Consider the following 7,865-nt stretch of genomic DNA (forward strand, 5'->3'; position numbering starts at 1 on the left):
ATTATAATTCCTATTGTTATTGTTTGCAAAATAGCAACAGAAAACATGGATGAAGAGAAAGTAACAATGATGTTTGATGAGAAGGCCCTTTCCCTTACTTATCTTTTTATAAAGTTATTTGGCACTTTCAGATTTTATTTGTATTCAGAATTTGAGCAGATTTGCTCAGTGGTAACATATTTATAATTGTATATTTTCATCAATGACAATACTTTACAACTAAAAATTTACTTGAAATTTTTTTTTAAATAACATATTTCTTATTTCTAACTATACCATATAAGAATTGATGATTACATATTAGGAGAGGAAATTATCCTCATGTTAATTTCAGCTCCAACAGCTCCTGTTTAGGAAAAGCATTAATATCATTGCCATGCTTCTTTAAATTTGTGTGTGTGTGCACGTGCGTGCATGTGTGTGTTTCTATACAAACATGACCCTCTGTTGAGTTCCTTTTATGTGTAATGCATTATTCCAAGTTTTTAATCATATTATCCCATTCCATTCCTAAGAATTCTGAAAGCTGTTTTATCCCCACTTAACATTGGGAACTCAAGCTTGGATAATTTAAATAACAACTCTAATGTCATACATGTGATAACGGATGAAGCTCAAATTTGAATCTGGTTTTGTTTGACTCTAAATCCCTTTCATCTAAATTTTCAAATTGCTCTCATACACATAATTTCATTGGAATATCCCAGTATCAATATGAAGCAGAAAAATGAAATAAAATTCCTATCAATGTGGGAATTTGAAATACACACACACACACACACACACACAAGAGAAAACTGAAGCTTGATGAGCTTAAGTACCTAAGATTTGCTTTGAACCCAGGTTTTATACTCCCAAAACATTTTGATTTTATTAAATACTTCAGAAATTGGAGATTCTTTTATTTTTAAAAGAAGAAAACTACACAAAGTAAAATCAAAATCAAATTCCACTATGCAGACATTTTTTATTCCTTTAGATAATCCATGAACCTATCATCCTCCCTATGTCCAAGATACATGTCTGCCTTATGGAAAAGGCTACCTCTCAATACAGAATCTGAGAAGCTGTGGCACAGACTTATAACCCAGGCTCCTGCAGTCAGATAAATCTTCCCTGAACTTTGAATCTCATGATAAAGATGCAAGAAAACAGTGTCCACATAGAATCCATTGTGGTGGACTGGGGACAGGGCAGGAGCAGCAGAATGAGCACCTGCATCCAGTTTGTAGGGACAGAAATGCCCAAAAGGTGTTGATGGCACTGGGCGCCTTGATTGTGTGCAGTAGTAATGCTGTAATAGCTATATGTGTAGTTCAGGGCATTGTTCCTGGTTGCATATCCCACAAGTCAGGTCTCTGGTCCTCTTGAAGACTTTATGAGCTGTTGCCTATTTCCTAACAAATTTCTTTACTACTTAAATTAGTTCATTTCTGTTGCTTGTCATTAATAATGCTGTCTGATACACCCATGATTACAACAAATTTCTTATGGGAGTCGTATTTGGTTGTTTAAACAGGTATAACTCCCGAGTTTAAATATACATCAGAGCACTCTTTTTTTAATATTGGTGGGGAAAATGCCTTTGTCACAAGGAGAAAGGAATAAACATATCACAAAGCAGCCAAGTTCTTTAATCTCACAGATCTTCTATAGATGTTTAATAAAACTTCTTGTCATTCCTTTTGTAATGGTGTCTTAGCAAATATGTTATTACTATGGGAAAATTTTTAGGCATAAATGATTGAAATGACTACAGGATTTTCTGGCATCTTGAAAACAGTAACTGAAACTGAAAGTATTTTGAAATTAAGAGTAATATCTAGTCACCCTCAGGAATTTCTGTTTTTTAACCTTCCACCTTCAAAATTATGACCTTTAGTGATCTGCTCTTTATATGTGGGTGTTTGTCTGTTTGATATTAGCATTTAATCGGCTTAAGGGATGACTTTCAGTTGGAAATCTGAAATTTTCTCTCTTGATGCTATTAGAATTTTAATTACAAACTGTATTTTGCAGAATGTCTAGGCCTATAAAAACATTTTTACAATAGTTTTTCAGGAAAAAACTAAACATGTTATTAGGAAAATTAATCTTTATTTTGTTGGTGAACAGTGACCTATATACTATTTTTCTTGAATGAATAAATTAGGAGGCCCATGGAAATTTCATTGGCTATGAATTACCTTTATCTTCCTCAATAATTTGGCCAAAAATCTTGGAAAATTCAATTTTTTAGTTGCTTTATGTCTTCTTGTTTGGTTTAGAAAAAGAAAAAGAATAACAAAAGAATGAGAAAATGAAGGAATGTAGGAAGCCAGTCAGGGTTAGGTAAACTATCCCTTCAAAGTGCCACTGGAGGGCCTGGGAAAGTTTCTGTTCATCTTCGGCTAGATCCTGATATCTATAAGACCTTCTTTGTTCCACCACCCTCCATATCTGTGTCTTATCTACCTCTTCACATCCCACGTAGAATCACTGATTTTGTTCTACCAGCTTTCTATTTTTTTTCTTCCCCATGGCTCTGTTGAATCAAATGACTCTCCCAGTACCTGCACACTTGCACTTGGCCTAGAGACTCACATTCTGCTTAATTTCTTTCCAAATGGGATAGCTGTTTATTCATTTTTTTGTTGTTCATTTTTTTCCTTCACTGAAAATTTCTCATCTACCCACTATGAGCCAAGCATTGTGTAGGTGTTCTACATCCCACGGTGGACAAAACAAACATGGACTTCACTATTACAGAATGTATGATACAGTAAAGAAGACTTTTAAGTAAAATAACACATAAACAATTATATAGATAGTAGTACCTTCTATGAAGGGAAAGAACAGAGAGCCAAAGAAAAGTTGGAAAAGGTAGAGTAACAGAGGAAGCTTAATATATGTTGAAAGATTAGTGAGGATCTATCAGAGGGGGTCACAAGCTAAAACCTGAATAATTAGAAAGGCCCAGCCGTGCTGTGAGTTAGCCAAAGTGAAGGTCTGCACAGGAACCTTCAATGAGCCGAGAGTTCGGTGCTTTGGGGAACTGAAATAAAGTCAGTGGCTAGAGCAGCAAAATAAATAAGAGTTCAAATTGAAGTTCTAGAGTCCAGCCGGGGCTATACCCCCTACAGTCTTGTAGACAGAAGTTAGGAGTATAAAATTATGTGAAGTATAATAGTAAGCCACAGAATAATTTTGTAAAGCAAGTGATATTATCCAATTAATATTTAAAGACTATTCATAACGTAGAGAATATGCTTTGAGGGTATCTTCTTTATCTATGAACACAAAATTTAGTAAGTATAAAAAATTCTACCAACCTGGAAGATTTCTCTTCCCTGACTGCTCTCAGGAGCAACCATGCCCCAGGTTGTGATACTGGTGCCAGCATATCATGTTGAATCATCTCAAATGAATCTGTTTTTCTCTCCACTGTCATTTGGAAACTGCTTTTGAGGCCACAATAGTATTTTGAGAAAGAAGGAGCAGTGTGGCAAAAATAGGCACTGTGGGATTATTAGCCACCTTGTGCCAACACGACACGCTTGAGTCATGTTCCATGAATTCAACTTCTGAAGGAGTTGAAGGAGCACCCATGGGAACACTTGGCTTCCTGGCTCAGTCAATCAGATGAATCTGAATGCATGATGGACACAGCTTGGATAGCATGGTCACCTTGTGTTTAGTCTCTATGAAGTCCCAGTAACAAGCCAGGGTCTGTCTCCTTTAAAATACAATTACTTGCTGAGAAAATATGGCTTTGCTCCAAACCTCTATAGAGCTTGCCACATGCTCAAAACAACAAACATAGTTTCCACAGATACTGTATCAGTTAGGTAAGACCATTGCTATAGTAAATAACTCCCAATTCTCACTAGTTTAACACAATAAAAATTCATTGTTTAATGTCCCATTGCAATGTGGGTTATTTGAGGGCAGTGAGAAAAGAAGACTCTGCTCTAAACTCCTTTTGCCTCTCACTCCACCACATCCTCAGAGACCTCCCCATTCCAACAGCAGTTAGGGAAAGGGGTTTTGGGAATTTTAGTGGGCTAGACCCAAAAGCAATATACATCATTTCTGTTAACTCCACTGGCTGGAACTCAGTCATTTGACTGCACCTAAATTGGAGGGAAGACTGGAATATGTAGTCTAGATGTGTGACCAGGAAGAAGGGAATGTGGATGAGCACTAGCAGTCATTTGGCAAATATTTGAGCTCATTAGATCCAGTGGATCATAAAGGAATTGGTGACAACATCTTATTAGATTCTAATTACCTTATTCTTTTTAAACAACTCTGAGCTTTATCAAGTCAAAAAACATTGTATCAATATTCTATATTCATGATAAGCAATGGCTGCATATTGCTGATCAGACCACACACAGAACAACATCCTTCCCTAGGCCCAGTGTCCTATTAGCACAAAAAGAACTTTACACCAAAGCTCCACTCCAAACCTTTAGATGTGTCGGTGCCCCCATCTCCCTCCTCTTTGCCATTTTTGGCTTCTATCCAACATACAAGTACTATTGTAATCCACTCTCTCCCAAACTTGGATTCAAACCCTGCTTCATCAAACTCATCTTCCCTTTGGTCTAGCACAATGCAGGTCTGACATCTATGCCAGAAGAGTGGGAAGTTAATTGGGTAGGAGAAGCCTCAGACCATAGTGAGGTTCTGAAAAAGTCTTCTAGGGTTAATAAAAGCCCTTAAGCAAAGAATGACCATGAGAGGACTCCCATGTCTGGTAGAACTGGTCTGGATCTAGTTCTTTCATCCTGCTTAGTTATTGGTTGTGAGCAGCTAGAGGCAAGAGTGATCTTGCTGTGAATGTCTCGATAGATCCCAAAGTTCTGGTAGCCAGAGGCTGCTAGATGACTCTGTTTCCCATAGCAATTCTCTTGAAAAGAGAGATGAGAGACACAATCCCATGGCTACCACATGGGTCCTCTCAAATTCTAGTATCTCTTCTGTTTTGTCTATAGTAAGAGTCAATATAAATCTCTGATTCTTCCTTACACCTACCTCATATTTATTATGTTACATCTAAACTTCTGCTGATACTATTCATAATATTAGCTAAGACCAAATTACCAAAGTTTTCTTACCTGGAATTCTGTCTATGGTAGGCCAATGAAGCCCATCTCCACAAGGACCAGATCAGTCTTTTGGAAGAGAATAAATGCCTTGATTGCTAATTGCCTTCATTCTATAGTGAGGCAAGAATACAGCTGATACTCAATGCTCTACAGAAATCAGAAGTGTAACTAAAGGGGCCAAATGGGTCAAATGGGAGCATCTAAACTTTTAAGGATCCCGTTCTTCTTGCCTAGTTGAAGTTCAGTCTAAGATGCAAGAGAATACCTTCAAAACCATATGTAGATCCCAAACTACTACCTTGAATTTTAAAAACATTCAAATCCCAAGCATGGCTGCTTCTTCCTTCTTGTCCTATCCTACCACCCATTTCCAATTGCTCAGGCTAGAAACCTAGGAATCACTCAAGACTATACCCTTTCAATCCTCCCCTACCCTCAAGCAATCACCAAATCAAAAGTATTACATCTTTCACATCTCTTCTATCTACCCTCCTCTCAAGCTCTCATCACAATTCACTTGGATTAGTACAGAAGTCTTCTCTCCATTCTTGCCTCCAGGATGGGCACTTTTCCATTACTGTACTGCCACAGTTATATTTTCTAATTGACAATCTGGTAATATAATTGTGATAAATCCTTCGATGACTCCCTGCAGGTTTTAGGATCAAGTTCTAACAGTAGGTGAGTACCCAAAGCACTTTTATTGGTCCATTCTCATGCTGCTGGTAAAAAAAAATACCCAAGACTGGGTAATTTATTTTAAAAAGAGGTTTAATTGATTCACAGATCTGAATGGCTGGGGAGGCCTCAGGAAACTTACAATCATGGTGGAAGGTACCTCTTCACAGGGTGGCAGGAGAGAGCATGAGTACCAAGCTAAGGAGGAAACCCCTTGTAGAACCATCAGATCTTCTGAGAAATCATGCATTATCATGAGAGCAGCATGGGGGAAACTGCCCCCATGATCCAATTATCTTCACCAGGTCCCACCCTTGACATGTGGGGATTATTACAATTCAAGGTGAGATTTGGATGGGGACACAGAGCTGAACCATATCAGCACTAAAGGTCTAGATCTGCTGAAATCCCTAATCTGGTCTCTTCCTGCTCTCTCTTAAGTCCCTCATTCCAGGCATACTAAATGCTTCAGTCCCTCAAATGACAAGATGGTTCTTATCTCCATTCCGCTGTATAGGCTGAGTCCTTGGACAGGACACCTTTCCACCCCACTACTGCTGTGCTGTCTCACTCTTCTCTCAATCTCAGATCAAGTCTTATCTCCTCCAAGAAGTCTGGATACTTCTTTCCTCCAATAATACCTAACTATCACCATACTTACCCAGCCAATGGTACAAAAAAGCTTAAAGATCTGTCTGCAAGCATGCTTAACTCTTGTGAAGTTTTCTTGCTTTATTCATTCCTGTCACATTATTTACAAAAAAGAGTCAGGGAAATACTGGGTTAAATAGATATTTAAATGAGATTTTTTCTTTGAGTTGTCACCTTCTAATGAAATTGTCAGTGGTAGACCTTCCAAAATTTCTCAAGTTATCAAGCACATAACATGAAGATGCTCGGAGAAATAGAAATGGATCAAATTGATTATTTTAACCAGGGAAAGAAGCCAAAATATTTATTATAGCCCAGTTGTTTGTAAAAGAAAAAATATACAAATTCAGTAATACTTCAGCAACTCCTAACAGTCTCTTGACATTTGAAATGGCTCCATCTTAACTTGAACGTAGAGTTTTAATTGACTTCCACTATCAACAGAAACAGAAGCTACAAAGAAGTGAACATTTTCAGTGCAGCAGAAGCAGAATGTACATGCCTTGAGTTTTGTATTAATTACAACTTCTCCTTCACAAAAGCTACTTTGCAGATTACAATATCTAATCTTAAGTTATCTTATTGGCTTTTTTAAATCACCTAATGAAGTGTACATCATTATTGCTGTCTCATAGATGAAAAAACCAAGACCAGAGAAATAAGACATGCACAAAGTAAAATCCCCATTAAGTGTAAAGTTCATGCCTGTCTCCTCCATTTTTCTATTGGTCACAATCCTATATATAATTCTGTCACTCATTAAATTTTCCTAAAACACACAGCTAATTTAGTAGAAGGAGCAATCCAATTAGATTCCTAATTACTAAAAACAATAGATTTCAGTGGTTAACAGCAGAAACTCTGCAGAGAGCTGAGGCTGAAAGCCCAGTTTGGCCACTCACTACCTATATGACCTGGACCTAAACCCCTCAGTGCCTCAGTTTCCTTATCTGCAAAGCAGAGGTCCATAGTACCTTCTTCAGAAAGTTATTTTGATTATTGAACAAGTTGATAAACATGAAAGAGACTTAGAATGAAACCTATATTAAAGTAAATGTCAACTACTATGTAACATTAAAAAATTGATGATTCTATAGAAATAAGGACCTGTGAGATTAAGTTGCATCACACAAAAAAATTATACTTCAGGGTACAATTTGTTTTCAGCTAAACAATGCCACTGAATTTAACTGTACATTCCAAACTAATCAGACCTTATTTAATTATGTTTAAATATGGATACAAAATGGGATAACTGAAATATACCATTTTAAATATGATTGACATCTACTAGTTTTATAAACATAAGGACTTTTTAAAATCTTTGTTTATATTTTGAGAAAGTATCTTTTCTCTTTTCCTAGCTAAATCAGTAGGCCGTACTCATTTCAAATATTTAAGAATTTGTAAGGAAAGCAAAAATGCAAATATTCCATTTATGGA

Source organism: Theropithecus gelada, chromosome 12, assembly GCF_003255815.1.
Source record: "Theropithecus gelada isolate Dixy chromosome 12, Tgel_1.0, whole genome shotgun sequence".
NCBI classification, from domain to species: Eukaryota; Metazoa; Chordata; class Mammalia; order Primates; family Cercopithecidae; genus Theropithecus; species Theropithecus gelada.